Source organism: Macaca nemestrina, chromosome 1, assembly GCF_043159975.1.
Source record: "Macaca nemestrina isolate mMacNem1 chromosome 1, mMacNem.hap1, whole genome shotgun sequence".
NCBI classification, from domain to species: Eukaryota; Metazoa; Chordata; class Mammalia; order Primates; family Cercopithecidae; genus Macaca; species Macaca nemestrina.
In genome coordinates this window covers 46,684,879-46,705,154 of record NC_092125.1, presented here as the reverse complement: position 1 = coordinate 46,705,154, position 20,276 = coordinate 46,684,879, and the positions used below count along the sequence as shown (strand labels likewise).

The 20,276-nt window shown below is 31.8% G+C and overlaps 1 long non-coding RNA gene across 1 annotated transcript in view; it reads right to left on the bottom strand.

Annotated features, from left to right (window-relative positions):
- Nucleotides 1-438: 438 nt before the first annotated feature.
- Nucleotides 439-20,276, bottom strand: part of LOC105484609 (uncharacterized) — a 52,494-nt gene continuing 32,656 nt past the window's right edge. The window contains exons 3-5 of the long non-coding RNA XR_011608583.1: nucleotides 7,013-7,151; nucleotides 6,447-6,485; nucleotides 439-604 (exon numbers count right to left, since the gene is read on the bottom strand). This is a non-coding gene — a long non-coding RNA (uncharacterized lncRNA). The remainder of the gene's footprint in view (nucleotides 605-6,446; nucleotides 6,486-7,012; nucleotides 7,152-20,276) is intronic.

The window sequence follows — 20,276 nt, the reverse complement described above, 5'->3', positions numbered from 1 at the left end:
GTAGAAAAAAATCAATAATAGTTTTGAGGGTATCTTTTGCTTCTATTCTTAAAACATGAAAGAAGTGCATTTTTCTATGTTAAAATGATTTTAATTAAAAGTGTATTTTACTTTATATTGTGAAGAAGCTAACGCCTATAAGTAGTATCCCAGCTTTACAAGTAGTATCCTATCATGTTGCCATTTTTTTCTCTAATGCTCAGAATAAATGTCTTATTTGTATTATTAAGTGTATTATTAAGTGATGGACTTCAAGACTACTTCCAAATTAATAATGCTTGAGCCTAAGGGAAATTAATAATGCATGTAAGTCTAAGTCATTGTTTTGATAATTTTCAGACTTTCTGTATCACATGTTGGCTTCTGTAATACTCTAAGAGTTGTCTGTACTTTCTTCCTAGGTCTAATAATATTGCAAAGGCAAGGTCTTACCTAATTGGATTAACTTCTAGAAAATCAGGGAAAAGCTTTTGTCATCAACCAGGAGCTCTGTCCTCTGCTCTCAGGAATGTAATTAACAACTCAGGTCACTCCCTCATCTTTGCAGTTCCCCTACAGAGGTGCATCTACTGGCTGCAGCCCCTCCTTGGTCTATCAGTTGCCACTAAAATGAACACAATTCACAGCCAATAACTCAAGACAAAGACAGATCACACAGTTCAAATTTCACAAAGCAGACAGAGGGCAGAAAGGAAGGTGACCAATTCTTAAGGAGTGTTAGAACATTGTATTTAGTATGGAATAAAAGTCTCTGTGATCCTATTTGACCAATTTTCGGTCCTTTGGTGTTCTAATTTTTTTTTTCCTTTAGCTTTGTGAGTTGGGATGAATAATAATGTAGCATGATTTACTAAAGGAGCATTTCAGAAGTTTGTAAAGAGTCTAAAACCAAAGGGAATTATATTTATTTAGGATAAGTTTAATACTTAAGACTAAAACGTCACTAGCAGATACCGGGTAATATTTTATTTTTACCAGCACTTGATATTTCAAGCAATCTTAGAGATATAAATTTGCCTAATTTAAACTGCTGAATATATCATTTTTCTTGTGGTTCAGAAATGTCAATATCTTTTATTTTTTAAAATTTATCTAATCTAACTTGAACCCTTCTATTAATCCACAATATATTTATCTTTCACGTTTCTAAACAAGCAACACCAGAATAATCACTAGTGCCACAAATTTGTCCCTACCCACCTGGCATTCAGAGTAGCCATAACAGCAAACAGAATACTTTGACGATATGGGACCTTATGTTTTGTATAGCATAGAAGTCACTGTGTGCTGGAATGTATTGAACCATACATTTTTATACTACTCCAGGTAAGTTGCATCACCTTTATAAACATACATTAACGTGTATATCTATATCCACATACATCTCAGGGATTATTAAATTGTATTCAATATTTTATAGGGGCTTGATAAAATAAATGAGGTACGGTTTTGGATGGTGGGCTCTAGAGTCATATTGCTCAGAGTCCCATCCTAAATCATCCACTACTAGATGTAGTTAGGCTTTCTATATGTTCTTGATATTTCCTATTTGCCCTATACATCCCTATTTACTCTTTTGTATACTCTTTATGCCCCAGAAAAGTGATACTCAAGATGAATTCTGGAATTGGTTGCTTATTTATTTAAGAAGCACAGGGATAGTCTCCAAAAATATTTTTAAAAAGGTCTTCCCCTAACTATGCTTGATATAGCTACTGCTGCAACTGAACTTACAAACTGCCAAGCGCAACAGTGTGCTGTAACTAGCTCCTGCCAGATCTTAAAAGCGAATTGTACCTCTCTCTTCTCAATTTTATTTTTAGTGATATCATATTGGTAGCATGAAATTCACCATGGTGAGAATGGAATCAATGAAAAATACAAATCAGGATTCTTTACCCTCCATCTCAGGAAGTTATTTTTTACCAGTGCACACAATGTGTCTCAGCAAGTTACTAGCTGGCGCATTGATTACATTCGATCCTTCCTGTCATGGAAAGAGCAGTGCGTTGTGCCCATAGCGAGAATCACACTGCCAGTTATGGATTTGTTTTTTCTGCCTACTGACTTTGCTAACATCATCATTGTAGACTTAGAAAATGTCTTTTCTGTTATTGGATAATACACACAATGTTGTATTTTATTATGAAGAAATGTGCCAATAAAAGTAGAATCTACTGGTCTTTCAAAGAGCACCGTCACCCAGAAGCAGTGAGCTTGACAGAAATGTTGAACGATCTGATGAAGACTCAATGTCATCCCTAGAATGGGGACATTCTAAAGGTTGGGGTATCTACAGGATGCAGTATCAGCATATCAGAAAACAAGAGTCAATATTTGGTGGAGGATTTCCTTCAGTTCAAAAATGCATTGTTTCAAGAATCAAAGATGTGGCCCATTTCACCAACACACCTCATTATCTCCTTCAAAAATTGTAATTTTTGTCCTCATGCTTTGGGGCACAATGGATTTAAAATATCTAGTATCCAAGGGTGAAATGCTTCAACCATGGACCCAGTGAATCAGAAATGAAGACAGCCTTATAGCCATTTGGGGCATTTCATGTACCAAATCAATATTACAGCACAAAATAATAGAATGGTTGAGAAAACAGGGAGAATAGAATTTTTTAAAAAAGTGTTTTATAACGTAGCATTATATTTTATCATATTATTAAAACCTATTGAATATACATTTTAATTGAATGCTTAACATGCGGGAAAATTAAAGCTTAGATCTGTTAAATAATTTGACTTGTGTCACAAAGCTAATATTTGATTTGATGGTACAGTGAGTTGGAGACTATATGGTCTGTTTATTTTGCCAATTTAGTTCCCTGTATACAACTGGAACCAAATGGTTGCTCAATAACTCCTTGTGGAATTAAAACTAAAATTAGTGCTCTTTTTCCATGACTGAAGCAAAGTTTTATTCATTTTATTAAGTCATTGTGAGTGACAAAAAACACCTTAATAAAAGGGAAGAAATGATTATTTTAGTATGCTGTTAAAAAATTCTAGCTGTGCCCTTACTCTGTTTTAGAGAAAATGTCACATGTTTAGTGATAATACTAAACTATGTGAAATGGCATTTGCAATAATCACTATATTACAATAAATAACAGAAATTTTATAATAAAAATGAATGCTGCCACATTCTCTCCCACCTGTTTCTGTGTCATAATACTAGGATTGATGATGAAATATGTAATTGAGCCAATATCATATCTTCTGTTAACCTGTGGTTCATTGCAAGCTAAAAAATCTTTTTAACTTCCCATCAGTGGCAAGTGCATAATGAAGTTCAAAATAAAGTGAAGCTTTTCTCAAGAGACCTTTTCACTTATTCCCCTCTAGCCCAGTATATGTATTGCTCTTACCATACAAACTTTAAAAACCCAATCCTATAATTATTGCTTATCAAAATCATGGAAGTAGCATGCTATTCTGTGAGCTATTTCATTGAGATATAAAATTTAGGTCCTGGCCAACTCATTATTGAAGATCTCATGTCATAATATGTTAATATAAAAGTGTTCTTTTGGTCCAGATCTGGCATCAATTTGCTAATTGAAAATCTACTCCCTGAACTATGCCCTCCTCCTCCTCACTGGAATGGATGGTTTAGGAAACACATGTTCATCTAAAAAGCTCGGGCCTTTTTAAGCAACAGAATGTTTTGCAGGAAAGGTTTTGTGTTAGTGTGGAAATAAGCTAAATTTGACTTGGTCTTCCTATTTGCTTGTTTGTAAAAAATTCTTTGATCTTCCAGTGATAATATAAAATTAAGTCAAGTTAAGTTGATATTGGGTTCATTTATGTTGATAAATTAAAGTTATTTAAATATAGGCAATACTTCGATTAAGCCAATTTTCAGTGTGACTAAGACAGGGCTTATGTCTAACAGACCACAAGAAAACAGAAAAAAAAAAATACAGAAAGTTGATTTGTTTATTTGTCTTAATTTTTTTCCAAAATATCTTATTTTGTTTACTTTTAAAATTGAGCTGGGAATCAATGGTAAATATCACATAAGGAGTCTGGTTTTGGAGCGAGGTTGATAAAATTTAGATAAATCCTATGTCAGAATAGAAAGATTAAATGGAAAGTAATAGAACAGAAAAAGAACCATTGGAAACAATGATAATAAAACTATAATACATTGAAAGCCTGCATTAGGTCAGGCCCTCTAAAATAATATTTGATAGATAATTTCATTTAAAACCACAGCAAGACTATCATTTCAGTGTTATTATAGCCCCTTCACTGTAAAAAATCTCCAGAAAGATTAAGTTATTGACACAAAGTCAAAAACTGGTGTCAAAAACAGGATCTGAACTCCAATCTTTCTTAGCTACCAGGGGACACCGAGGAGATAGAAAAAAATGGAAAGCCACCAGACACCCTGCTTTGACTTACTGTATTGTTCTTAATTTTAGTAAACATACATGAAAAGACACATTAAGGTCCTATAGGCTCTGGCCTTTTCTTGCTCATACATTTGAGAGTAATAACTTGAGGAATAAAAACCCTCTGGAATTCAATAAAAGTGGCAGCAAATCTGCCTAAATAGGCTGACTCAGGAGGTGCTTTACTTTGTGATAAACATTCCTTTCTCCTGAAAGAAATGTTAGAAGTTGTTCCTTGTGCCACAATAGCTTAGTAAGAAAGGAAGTTATGAAACATTGTCACTGATCTCTCCCTAAAGTGGGGGTATAGTGTTGAGGGGAGGAGCTTTTATAACTGTTGCATTATAAATTATAAAATGGGAATGGAACATTGTCCAAATGTATTCTGATAATACCTTCACACAATTTTTAATCACATCCCACTTGCATTTAAATAAAAACATCTTTAAGACACATTATGAAGTCTCCATTTGTAAAAGTTGAATAAAATTTTATATAATGTCTTTTTAAAAACAAATATAAAATTGTATTTATATGCTGTCACCCAAATTCATAACATTAATGTTAAATTAGGTAAAGAAGTATTATTCAAGATACATCAGTGTGTGTTTTGATGTATATAGGATGTAAAGAAGACCTATAGTCACCCCAGAACTTGGAACTTGGTCCTAGGGATATTTTTTGGAACAGTTGGTGAAAGAAAATTGATCAAGTAAAGTAAAGCTATTTTACTGGGATTTTATGGTATATACAATACTATATTTGTAATATTCAGTTTTGTTCCATGATTATGTTATAAACCTCAACACACAACTTTTATAAAATTGAGTATTTATGCACATATCGTGAAATTTTAAATAGTTCTACTTCTTAAGACTGAGCAGAAAACTTCATGTAATGTCAAAGAGAATTTTATCATTTAAGCATGGCACGTGTATACCTACTAACAAAACTGCATGTTCTGCACATGTACCCCAGAACTTAAGGTATAATAATAAAAAAAACTACAAAAAAGATTCCTACATCAAATTTAAAATGATTATGACTAATAAGATTTACAGAGATATTTATAAATACCACATATCATGTCAAATCTTCAAGTTAAACTGTGATGTAAATAACTTTAAATGACACTTTTTGTTATAGAAAGAATAATCCTCCCCCCACATACATACTCACTCAAAAAATGTCCATGTTAGAATATGTCACCTTACATTGCAAAGGGAAATTAAGGCTGCATGCAGATGGAGATAAACATACTAATCAGTTGGCATTAAAATATATAGATTATCTTGGATATTCTACCTGGCCCCAGTGTAATTACAAGGGTCCTTAAAAGTGGAAGAGAAAGGTAAAAGTATGAGAGCCAGAGTGATTCAGTGTGAGAAACTCTGGACCAGCCATTGCTGGCTTTGAAGAGGGAGGAAAAAAAACACCAAACAAGGAATGTGAAACTAGTAAACACAACAAAATAGATTCTTCCCTACAATCCCCTATAAAGAGCAGAGCTCTCTAAACAACTTTTTAGCCTAGTAAAGCACATGTCAGGCTACAGAACTGTAAGGTATTAAATTTGTGTTCCTGCAAACTACTAAATTTGCTGTAATTTGTGACAGCAGTAATAGAAAAACAAACCCAGTAAGTAGGAAAGCCAACATTCCACCCTGGAAAACCTGAAGTCAAAGTTTCTATGCTTAATCACTGCAATGTATGACTAAAATTGGGTATAAATCATGATGAAGGAATAAATTGATAACTGAAATTCTGAAATTTATATAAAGACATAAATTTTTGTGGCTATTTTGTGCTTTTTAAAATCATTTTCTTTGTATACTAAATATCATGGCTACTTCTACCATAACAATTGTATGGCAATTATACACGTATGGAGTTTGAATTCACATAAAGGACAGTAGATAATTTTTCACTAGGTGAACACTGGCTAAGATAAAGCTAGGAAGAAAAATAGAAGTGATCATTCATTAGTAGATAAACATATTTTATACTATTCTAACATCGAATAAATTTTAAAACTTACTGCTTGTTTTATTTCAGACACTTCACCATACATCCTTATCTGCAAGAGTAACATTATTATATTTTAGAATGCTAGACAACGTTGAATGCACATTAAGTTGTCAAAATAAAAAGCACAGGAAAGAAGTAAGAACAATTGACTTGGTTTTAGAAAAATCAAGTTTCTATTTAAGTCTTTCTAATTAATAATTGTAAAATTTAAGTATATTTCTTAAATTCTCAAATGTAAAATCAGAGTTCACAATACTTTGCAGGTCACTTGACCTTTTCTATTTTGATCCTTTATGTTGGACCAATGTTAGGTTGAAATTCTGTTTCACTGGCTTAAAATTAACATGGCTGTAGGGCTGGTTTCTTTTGGAATATCAAGGGGAGAATCTGTTTTCTTGACTTTTCTATGATGGGTACTGTACTCATTCCTTGGCTCATGATCCCGCATTACATGATGTATTCTCTCTGTCCCCATTATCACATCACCTCCTATATTATAATTACCCTTGTATTACCTCAGGCCCACCAGAATAATTCAGGATAACCTTTCTATCTCATGATCCTTAACCTACTCACATCTATAAAGTCCGTTAGGCCATGTTGGATTATATACAGTATTCGCAGGTCCCAAGGATTAGGATGTGGATCATTCAGGGTCTTTATTCAGTCTCTTCTCAGGGTAATTTCATACCTGTATTCTTGCTAAGAGTTAATACTAGGACAAAAACAATATCTGGTTATTTACTCCTATATCTCTAAAAGTCAGGGCAATCTCTAGAATACAATGTAGAACTATTTATTGAATGAAAGAGTAAAAAGTATTGGCATGAATTAATTAGAATGACTAATAGATGAAAGGTAAAAACTAGTAGGAGAGAGGAATTATCTCAGACTTTCAAATATTTTCCCCAAGTCTAGAAATGTAAATGTATCCAAATAGAATTGTAATTAGCAATCTTAACTAATATCACTTGTTTTTTATTATTACTTTTTAAATTTATTTTATTATGTTTGCTTAAAGATGGATTCTCACCTTGTCATCAAGGCTGGAGTACAGTGGCATTGATTATAGCTCACTGCAGCCTCAATCTCCTGGGCTCAGTTGATCCTCTTACCTCAGTCTTCCAAGTAGCCAGGACTACAAGCACGTGCCACCATGCTTACCTAATATTTTATTTTATGTAGAGACAGGATCTCATTATGTTTCAGAGTCTCGTCTCGAATCAAAAATCATTTTGTGATTATTAAAGTTAACTATTTCAGCAGTAATGGAATGAAATGACCCAACTATATGATTCAAATATTTAATAATTTCGTGATTTATTTTCATTCAGTTTTTCTCAGCACACTTGTAAAGTATAAATAATATTGTTTATCTCACAAAGATTAATTAGATCATGTATGTAAAAAATCCTTTGTAAATTGTATAATGAATAGGAAAATACATATCCAAATTTCTCTTGAACTTACTCATGCACATATATGATGTTTAAAATACACACAGAATTTTAGTGGGGGATGGTTTTCAATTTTATGATTTCTGTCTTGGTTACAGAAAATGTGTCATTTGCAAGAAAAAAATTGCTGAAAACAGTCATTTCAGTACATCTGGATATATTTTTATGAAAAGTGCCTGTGTCTCATTATACCACAATTAACATTTGTTAATGAGTAGTGGCAAACAACCACTGAATATCTAAGTTAAAAACACAGTTCTATTTCTAACTGTGAGACTCAGATACTTATTTTTCTACTGAGTTATGGGTATATTCTGTATCCTGAGCTGTCCTTCATAGTCCCATTAGGACTTATTATGGAAATAAATATGTACTCAATGGATCTTTCCCATATATTTCTAACAATATTTTTTGGACTACACCAATGACAAAATCAGATTATAAGTGATGTAAGTATAATTTGGAGGCAAAGTCTCCGATATCCAGAAAGTCATAGTCACAAATATAGATGCACTTTAAATACCTCCATTACAGTGCTTTTGTAATGAATGATTTGAACATCTTGATGAACTTTGTCTTATTTGTTTTTTGCATGGGCATTTATTTCCTTGCATTTCAAATGGATCTATTGCTACATTAATACTACATGGTTGCGAAGAAGGTGACCAATCATCTTACTCGGTGATATTAAGATTTTGTGTTGTTTATAAATACACACATGCTCTTTCATCTTCTCACATATAATTTAAAAAAAAAATTGTATCATGACAAGAAAATATTGTGTGAATTTGAAGACCTTTAAATCCAGATGTATTCTGCTAACTTGGTTTTTGTACTAATACTTTTAAACTGTTTTGAATTATACTTTGCATAATTAATTAGAAAGAAAATATAACAACTGCATGAAACTAGTACTGAATAGTTCTAATTTTTTAAACTTAGATATCCAGTGGTAGTTTGCTTTTACGTAGGTGAAAATTTTAGCAGGTCAAAAAAAGTGGGGTAATTTGGTAATTTAATTTGAAGTCTGTGATGCTGGGCAGGGAGAAACATTTAGAAATTATGGTATAATTGACCGGTGGTCTACATTATGGTGTTGTTGACTGGTGTGGTCTACATACATTATAACAAAACTTTAGCCAAAAAAACAAAAAGTCTTAGTCAATGGAATGGGTTTTACTCCATTTCTATCACTAGCCATTTGAAAATATCACAATCATAGATTTTTGAAATAATTTAGATTTTATAACAAAAATTATTTCTGAAATATTTTCATCATTCCAATATTCACCATAAAGTGCTTAAGTTAATGTACAGTGAGTTCTACCAAAAAGAAGAATTCATTACAATGCTAATTTTTATCTCACAAATGACTTAATATATTGCCCAGTAGTTATATTCTATAGAACTTACTTAACTTTTAATTATTAATAACACACTAAATTTCAAAGAGATAGCCACTCTCAGCACAATAATTCTAAGAAAATGGTCAAATTAACTAACGATATAGTAGTTAGTTATAGTAGTTATATGTCTCTCTATATAAATATATTTAATTTTATTCTTATCATATGGAAATCCATATATTTTGATAGTTTCTCGCATTTTTGCTAGCTTTATAAAACTTGTAGAAATTAAATGTGTCTATTGCTATGGGTCAAATGTTTACATCCCACTCAAATTCATATGTTGAAACCCACTGAAATTCATAGGTTGAAACCTAATCTCCAGTGCAATAGTATTAATAGGAGAGGCTTTCAGGTCACAAGGGTAGAACCCTCATGAGTGGGATTAGTGCCCTGATAAAAAGAGATTTGAGGGAGCTTCTTTGCCCTTTCTGCCATGTGAGTACACAGACAGAAGGTGCATTCTTTGAAGCACTGAGTGAGTTCTCACTAGACTGAATCTGCTGGTACCTGGATCTTAGATTTCCCAACCTCTAGAACTGTGAGCAATAAATTTATATTGTTTATAAATAACTCCTTCTAAGGTATTTTGTTATAACAGCCTCAGTAGTCGAAGACACCTATTTTACAAGTCTGCAAAGCATGTATCCCCAAATTTCTATCATTGGGCTGTAAAATATTAAATATTAAATGTTTTCTTAGCTGCATATGTGCAATATAATAAAAGCACAAGGATCTAAATTTTATAAACATAATTTCAGGACTAAAGGAGCTAAGTATAAGATATTGCAAGGCCAGAAATCAAACTGACCTCATTATTTCCCTTTAGACATTTATCTAGTGGAAGGAACAGCCATGTAAGTTATCAAATAACTCAATTCTCATTTTTTTAATCTAATTTTTTAATCTAATTGTTCAGTTTTTATTTTTAAATAATCTAATTCTTATAGTTTCAGGGAGGATATATTCAAAGTAGAAAGGTTAGCCCTAGAATCTATTGTAATGTATCTAAAGGTAACATCAGATTGTGACTTTTCAAGTAACACATTATTAATGTATGTTTATAAAATATGAATAATTCTAGACATTAGACTTTAAAAAATAACTGCTGGTAATTAAACCAAATTAATACTTTTTTTTTTTTTGAGACGGAGTCTTGCTCTGTAGCCCGGGCTGGAGTGCAGTGGCCGGATCTCAGCTCACTGCAAGCTCCGCCTCCCGCGTTTACGCCATTCTCCTGCCTCAGCCTCCGGAGTAGCTGGGACTACAGGCGCCCGCCACCTCGCCCGGCTAGTTTTTTGTATTTTTAGTAGGGACGGGGTTTCACGGTGTTAGCCAGGATGGTCTCGATCTCCTGACCTCGTGATCCGCCCGTCTCGGCCTCCCAAAGTGCTGGGATTACAGGCTTGAGCCACCGCGCCCGGCCCAAATTAATACTTTTAATAGGGCTTCTTATTATATACTTTATTTGAACGACTTTTTCTTCCTGTATATTATATTCCAAATCAGATACACTCAGATGAAACCATATTTAATATAAATTGTAGAAAAACCTATGATTATGAATGGCTTTGTAGGTACCCTTGAATATTCATAAAACTTTACCTATTCTTAACACATTTATTGGATTTTACAGTTTAAAATTCGATCATATTGAAATTTTATTTTTAATTTATACTTTCTATTTAAGAATCACGTTGCTTTTCTTATCCTTTTAGTGTTTGGAATATGTATGGAGAAAATGGAAGAAGATGAAACAAGGAATAAAGCATTAAGAAATCATTACTACGGGACAAATATATCCCTTGCCTCTCAGAAAAATTGGAGAGGTATTTTAACTCTATGACTTTCCGAATGAGTTCCTGGAAACTTCTGACAATAGAGGTTGGCCCAGTCATAGGATAATCTATGTCTTTTAGCAGTATTATTCATTTCTTCCTGTATAAAATAAATGGCATTGAATAAATAATGATCATTAACAATATGCTACCCTTTAATACACATATTTTCAAATCTTTCCCTGAAGCAGTGAACATTAATTCATACCGAGTTGCGATTATGTCAGACCTCCACTAATTTAGATTGAATTCACATGCACAAATCAGAATGATCTGGGAAGAGCTCCAAACGTAACTATCTGTCAAACAAATCAAAGTTGTCTTCTACATGGCAATGTGTCTGGTGCTGCTGATATTTTTAGATTTCTACAAATATTCTAAGATTGCTAGATTAATTCTTACTAAATGTGAATCTTTAAATGTTACTCAAATTTTATTTATGAGTTTTTTTATATTTTATTTTAATTGTATTGGTATATTATTAATAATCTAAAATAAATATTATTTGTTAAATTACATATTTTATTAAAGTATTTCATAAATGGTAATATTCTTAATTCAGTAAAATTTTACCATGAATCTATTATTTAATTACAAATTAAGTCAACAAATGACAAAATTTGAAATAAACAGAAATAATGTGCATAAATATATTTATTATACTAATTTATGACTATTTCTCATTATTTTCTTGATCTCCTTCTTTCCCTGATTAAATTCCATATTCTATTGCAAGCATTTTCTTGTGTACCTCTTTACCCCTACGCTTGCTTCTCCTTTTACTCTATTCCCTAAATGACAGCATTGGTAATGTTCTAATTGTACCCTACCTATCCACCAAACTTGAAATGGCTGTAGAACAACGCACAAATATGATGATTAGCTTTCACAAAACATAATGGCAATGAAAGACTTACAAATTTCTCTATCAGTTATTTCAAATAGAAGGGCAATGAATGAATTGCCCTTCTCTTTGCAATAACTATTTTCTTTTTAAAATTCATTTTTTTAACTTTTATTTTAAGTCCAGGGGTACATGTGCAGGTTTGTTACACAGGCAAACTTGTGTCATGGGAGTTTATTGTATAGATTATTTCATCAACCAGGTATTAAGCCTAGTACCCATTAATTATTTTTCCTGATTCTCTCCCTCCTTCCACCCTCCACCTTCCAAATGACCTCAGTGTGTCATGTTCCCTTCTATGTATCCATGTGTTTTCATAATTTAGCTCCCACTTATAAGTAAGAACACGTGGTATTTGGTTTCTGTTCCTGCATTACTTTGTTAAGGATAATGGCCTCCGGATGTATCCATGCCCCTGCAAAGAACATGATCTCATTCTTTTTAATGCCTGCTTTCTGTTTTATACTGTTTCTTCTTAAATCCTTAGTACGTCACATCCATAATCCCAAGTTACCCTAAGCTAATAACCTTATTTCGTATTTTACTGGGAAACCTATCATTACATGTATCTAGCATACTATGGGAATCTATAGTCACATATTTGGCTTTCTCATTATTACTGTGAAAAATTGTCAGAGGTTCTAGAGATATGCCTGTTTTATTTTCATGTAAGTATAGGTACCCTTTCTTCTACCAGAGAATATTTTTGGCAATTTTCCTCTCCTTCTCTATGCCATTAATTACTATGCTTTTGGCTTTTTATTAGTTTTAAAATATTCTATTATCACTCTAAAGTCCACCAACATTGTTCTATTTATGTTCACATTAAATGAAATTATAATTTCTCAGCCCTCATTTGACTTGGTTTATCAGCAGCATTTGATACAGTTGATCAATCTATTTTTTGATTGATTCACTTGATTCCAGTTATACCACAATGCCATAGGTTTTTTTGCTTACCATACTCTAATTCTACTCAGACTGCTTTGTTAATTTTTCTATTTCTCTGACCCCTACATATGGAATTGCTCTTCTGCTTATTTTTAATCTCTTCTATTTCTATGTATATTAATTATCACTCCTTCAGTTATACATATTATCATGGCTTAATAAGCATCTCAAAATTTAAATGGTTCATACTGACTACCTGATCTTCCTGCCCTAAAAGAAAAAAAGAATTAATAATAACAACAAAACCCTTTTTTATACCGCCTTTTACCATGACAGAAAAGATTAGTCACTATTTTCTAGTTACTCAGGCCAAAAATCCCAGTTACTAGTGACAACTTTTTTTTCTAATACCACATATGCAACCAATGAGCACTTTCTGCTGGCTCTAACCTTTAATCCAGAATCCAGGTAGTTCTCCTTATTTTTACTGTTACTACTTTCTTCTGTGCCAATTTCATTCACAAGGTTACTGCAACTTCCCAAATTTCTCCTTGATTCTACCTTTTCCCTATGTTAACCTATTACTTTTGTTTTAATTATTAAATTGTTAAAATACAAAATAAAAATATTGATACAGAAAAACATTTAACCCACATATAACTTAATAAACAGCTATAAATTGAACATTCTTATAATCAATATCCTGTTAAGGACATATAACTTTGCCAGCCTACTCAAGAATCTTCTCAATCTTTAGCTAGTTTTCTAACTCCGTGAGATGGCTGTGTAACAGACAGGCTATTTTCTTCTTAACAATTTAAATTGACTATAGCTAGTCACAGTGAAAACAGTCAGTGAATTCTGTCATTAAGTTAATTCACATTGGCTGTCAATCACAGCAGGAGTAAAATACAAGAGGTAGCCAAAGCATGACGCCATAATCTTCAATCCAGAAGGAAGAGTAGTTGAATTGAAGGAATATGTAAGCCTGAAGTAAGGAAAGAACCATAGCTATGCAAGTTGATACTCAACAATCTAGTTTTTCAACGAGCTCTGCCAAAGCAATGACAAGTTCTGAAGAATGAACAAGCAGCAGGAATAACAACAAAACAAAGCCATCACTGAATAAGAAGAAATAAACATATTCAGAAACTCATACATGGGATTGTGTAGATGAGTGGGAGACAAATACAATTTACAACTTAAGGAACTTTATGAAAATACAGGTGCCTAGGACTCAGTCTTTGAGTGTTAGTTTCAATGAGTCTTCGTAATGACCCAACTTTGTACATTTTAAATGTACATTTTAAAGTTTCATGTGAAATTCAGAGAATTTCTTCTACCAGAGAATATTTTTGGCAATTTTCTGATGCACAGTCAGTATTGAGAATTATTCACTTGAGAACACAGATGGTAGGATCAAAACTAATTTTGAGTCGCTGAGTATCTCTCTCTTTCTCTACAAAATAGAGTAACAATAGTAGGATTCTAAATTGGTATTGTGAGACTTCTAGGGAATGTCTGTAAAGAGCATAACATTGTGGCACATAGCAGGAGAGCAATCAATATTGTCATTATGTTTATATAGTTCTCTATGCAAAAGGTTATCTTCATCTCTAGCATTTCTCAGTGGCTAATTATATTTACCAGTTTTTTTCCAAGGTAAATTTCAAGTTATGATCTAATGGTTGTAAATTTTTGTTTAAATAAATTTATGAAACTGTGCAATTAATTAAGTTTTCAGAATTTACTTTGGTTTAGTTTTTTATGACTTTCAATTATGTTCCATAATGTGTCCTAATAAATACATTTTGAATGAATAAAATGATGCTTGAATGAACTCTGGCACTCTGGTTATTTACATACCATAAAAACATTTAGTATTTGCACTTCATCATGAGAATGCAATCTATATCACTGTGACAAGTTTTAGGCATGTGAACCTTTAAAACATTTATTATTGTCTGTAATTATTATTAATTATATTATTCACTTGTCATTAGTGAAAAATAGACCTGTATTAGCAAATTTTCTTTGAAAAGCTCAATGGTTAATTTCTAACATACATTCTCATCATACTTTGTTTATTTTAGATTGTTCTTATTAATGTTTCATCTTTTAACTACTATGGCAAATAATGGAACATTTGAAATTTGTAGTAGAGTAAGTAATATAGGTTCACAATCTCATTTCACACATAAGTAAACAGAAGATACCATCTACCTGTATCTGTATTTCTCCTTATTTTTCACCAAAGTAAAATGTACATGCAGAAAAGTGGTTCTTGTCATAAATGGACAACTCACTGAATTTTCGCAAACTAGACATATCTATTCAACCAACATTCAAATTACGAAATGCAACATTACCAGAATGCCAGAAATCCCTTTGACTGCTTTTCAAATCTGTTTCCCTACATCTCCCACTATCTCAACTTCTTACAGCATAGTTAAGTATTTTCTTGTACCACTTATAAAGAGCATTGCGTAGTGTTTGAGTCCTTAGTATTATATGTGTGTGTTTCATTCATATAGTTGCATGCATTCATTCATTATTGACTCTTATTGCTATAAAGTGCTCCAATGGGTGGTAGATAATTTATTTTTCATTTGACTATTGATGCACATTTTATTGTCTTTTAGAGCTACTCTGAATAGTGCCATTTTAAATAATATATTACCTATATTTTGAAAGAGATATGTTCTCATTAATTATACATTGGGGAGTGAAAGTACTATCTTAGTATTAATTAGTATTAAGGTATACATTTGTTCAGCTTTAGATACTACCAAACAGATATAATGTGGCTATAACAGCTTACACTTCCACAGGCATATTACGTTTATTTTCTAATTTTTCAATGTCCTTCACAACTCTTGGCTGTTGCTATGGTCTGAATTTTGTGTCCTCTCCAAATTTATATGTTGAAATCCTGGCTTTGAAGATGATGATATTAAACCTATTTATGCCTAGTGTTCCATTATTGGAACACTAAGTACGTGGGAGTTATTTATATCTTACTGCTCAAGGTCATCACCAAGGTCAGATTGCAAAAATTCAAAAAATTGCAACTTCAGGCATAAATGGGTTAAGGGATGGGGCCTTATTGCTAATTAGATTATGAGGATAGAGCTCTCATGAATGAGATTGTAATCTCTATAAACAAAGCCAGAGGGACTTTGTTTGCCCCTTCCACCACCAAGAACAGAGAGAAGATTTCATCTATGAACTAGAAAATTGGCCTCACTAGACGAGGAATGCTCCAGGGCCTTGATCTTGGACTTAACAGCCACCAGAACTGTGAGAAATAAAATTCGTTATTTATCAGCTACACTATCTATATGTAGTATTTATCCTATAAAATATATATTATTTAATATAAATGAAATATAGAAGCCTGAGCTGACTGAAGCACTTGTCATATTCCTTATTTTACATCTAAGTTACACTAGTAGGTGTATCATGGTATCTCATTATAAATTTAATTCATATTTCCCTAGTGACTGATGACATTGAAAAGTCATTGGCTTTCTATCTGCTTATCATATGATAGCCACTTTTAAAATACTGTGTTGTAATTCTTTGCAACTATTATTTTGTATTGTATTTTTTTATTAATTTGTCAAATGTGCTTCCATATTTTTAATATAAGTCCAAAGTTGCATACATATGTGTGTGTATCTATATATATGCATCTATATGCAAATATTTTCTCATACTCTATAATTGCCCCATGCCATTCCAATAACAGTATTTATTGATAATTGAAGCTGTTAATTTTAATGTAATCTAATTCATAAATTTGTCCTTCATACTGGGTGCTTTTGTATTTTGTATAAGAAATATTTACTTATTCTAAGATAATTTAGAATAGATTAATTTCTTAACTTTATTTTAGATATATAATGAGTTTACTTTTTATACTTAGAGCATCAATTTATGTCAATAACTGTAATATATATATTTGTAAATGAAGTGATGGAAGGCTCTGGAATTATTTTATCCCAAATGGATAATACAGTCAGGTGCCACAATTGCTTATAAACTATCACTTTTCTTTAATGCTACTGCATTAACAGCAGGACAGACTTTTAAATTTATTAGGCAACCATATTCTCATGACTCTTTTCCTAGACTCTGTATACTGTGGCATTTATCAATGTGTCTAAGTATTCATCATTACTTGTTTCTTAACAACTAGAGATTTGTACAAAGTGTTCATATATGAAATATGTCTTCTAATTTTGTTATTTTTTAAATCATTTTTATCCTATTATTGAACTATTATAATTCCATATACATTTTAGAAGATTTTAAGCAAAATGTTTTATATGCTAAAATTTTTATTGATTTTTTGTTTTTATTTTTAATAGATTTTTATTGGAGTAAAAATACATATGTAATTTACCATCTTTATCATTTTTAAGTGGTAATAAGTACATTTATACCCTTTTAAGTGATTATCAACACACATCAATGGTAATAATCATATTTATATCCTTTTTATCCCTTTCATTCTACCCAACTGCCTCCCATTCCCAGGCTCTGGCAAAGTCTAATCTATTCTGGATTATTATGTAATCCACATTTTAGCTCCCACATATTAATGAGGATATATATTTGTCTTTCTCTGCTTGGCTTATTTCACTTAACATGATAGCCTCCAGTTTCATTCGTGTTGCTGTAAATTACAAGATTTTATCTCCTTTTACGGCTGAATAATATTCCATTGTGTATATAGACACATTCTTTATTCAGTTATTAGTTGATGGACACTTAGATTGATTCCAGTTCAGCTATTGTGAATAGTGCAATAAACATGAGCATGCAGATACAGATATCTCTTTGATGAATATTTTCTTTCTTTTAGATATACACCCAGTAGTGGAATTGCTGGATCATATGGTAGTTCTATTTTTAGTTTTTTGAGGAACTTTCATACTCTTCTCCATAGCAGCTGTACTTATTTTAATTTCTACCAAAGATGTATGAAAGTTTCCCTTTCTCCACATCCTCTTCCGCACGTTATTGCTTATGTTTTGGATATAAGCCATTCTGAAGAAAGTAAGATGATATCTCATTGTGGTTTGATTTACGTTTATATGATGATTTGTATGTTTAGCATTTTTCTCATGTAGCTGCTGGCCATCAGTATGTCTTCTTTTGAGGACTGCCTGCTTAGGTATTTTTCCAATTTTTAATTGGATTATTATTATTATTTTGCTATTGAGTTGTTGGAGTTCCTTATCTATGCTGGTTATTAATTCCTTGCCAAATGAGTAGTTTAGAAATATTTTCTCCCATCTTGTGAATTGTCTCTTCACTTTTTGGATTGTTTCCTTTGTTGTTCCAAAGCTTTCTAGCTTCATAAAATCCCAATTTATTTTTGCTTTGGTTGCCTGTGTTTTGAGATGTTACACACACACACACAAACACACACACACACACACAAAATCTGCCTAGGCCAGTCTCCTAGAGCATGTCCCCACTGTTTTCTTTTCACATTATAGTTCCATAGTTTCAGATCTTAGGTTTAAGTCTTCAATCCATTTTGATTTGATTTTTTTTTTTTTTGTATGGTGAAAGATAGGGGTCCTGTTTCATTCTTCTGCATATAGTTATCCAGTTTTCCAAATACCATTTATTAAAAATACTGTCATTTTCCCATTATATATTCTTGGCAGCTTTTTGGAAGATGACTTGGTAGTAAATGTGTGCATTTATATCTCGGTTCTATATTCTGTTCCATTGGTTTATATATTTATTTTTATGCCAATACTATGCTTTTTACTTACTATAACTTTGTAGTAAATTTCGAAGTCAGGTATATGAGGCCTCCAAGTTTTTTCTTTTGCTCAGAACTGCTTTGGCTATTTGGGATCTTTTGTGGTTCCATATGAATTTCAGAATTTATTTTTCTATTTCTATGGAGAATGTCAGTGGTGTTTGGAAAAGGATTGCATTAAATCTGGAAGTTGCTTTGGGCAGTATTGTCTTTTTTGCAATCTTAATTATTCTCATCCTTGAACATGCAATATTTTTCAGTTATTTGTACCCTCTATTTTTTTTATCACATTTTTGTAATTTTCCTTCTATGGATCTTTACTTCTCTGGTTAGATTAGTCTAGGAATTAATCTAGGTATTTTATATTTTTTGGAGTAATTGTAAACAAGATTTCTTTCTCAATTTCTTTTTCAGTTGGTTTGCTGTTGGTGTATATAATTTCTACTTATCATTATATGCTAATTTTGTATTGTTCAAAATTTGTGTCTCACAAATTTACTACATATATCACTTTTAGCAGTCATTGGTGGAATCTTTAGGATTTTCTAGGTATAAGATTATGTCATCTGCAAACAAGGCTAATATGAGTATTTTATTTCCAATTTGGATGCCATTTCTTTCTTTCTCTTGCCTAATTAATCTAGCCAGAATTTCCAGCAGTATGTTGAATAATACTGGTAAAAGTTGGCACCATTATCTTGTTCCAATCTACAAAGTAAAGGCCTTCAATTTTTCCCTGTTCAGTATAATGTCATCCATGGGCTTGTAACGTATGATCTTTATTATTTTGAGATATGTTTTTCTCATACCCATTTTGATAAGCGTTTTAATCATAAAGAAATGTTGAATTTCATCTTTTTTTGGTTTCTATTGCAGTAATTACATGGTATTTGTTCGTCTCTCTTTATTCTTAAATAGTCTAGCTAAAGGTTTGTTGATTTTATTTGTCTAGTCAAAGATCTAACTTTTTTAGTCGACATTCTATATTATATTTTAGTCTCAATTTGTTTATTTGAAGTCTTTCTACTTCTTTGTTATAGTCATTTATTGCTATAAAATTCTTCTTAGTACTTCTTTTACCTTATTTCATAGATTTTTATGTGTTATATTTCCATTTTCTTTTTGTTTCAAGAATTTTTAAAATTTCATTCTTAATATCTTCATTGACCCATTGGTCACTCAGAAACATTCTGTTTAATTTCAATGTGTTTGTGTATTTTTTGAGGCTCCTCTTGTTATTGATTCTAATTTTATGCCAATGTGTTCAGAGAACATGAAGGACATCACCCATATTTTTGAGCATTTATATAGACTTGTTTTGTGGGAAATGTTACAGTCTATTTTGGAGAATGCTCCATGTACTCATTTAAAGAATGTGTATTATGCAGCAGTTGGGTACAATGTTCTGTAAATGTCAGTAAGACATATTAGATATCATATATAGTTTAAATCTACAGGTTTTGTTTTTGTTGTTGTTGTTGATTTTCTGTCTGGATAATGCCTATTATTGAAAGTGGGGTGTTAAAGTCTCCTATTACCATTGCATTGCAGTCTATCTC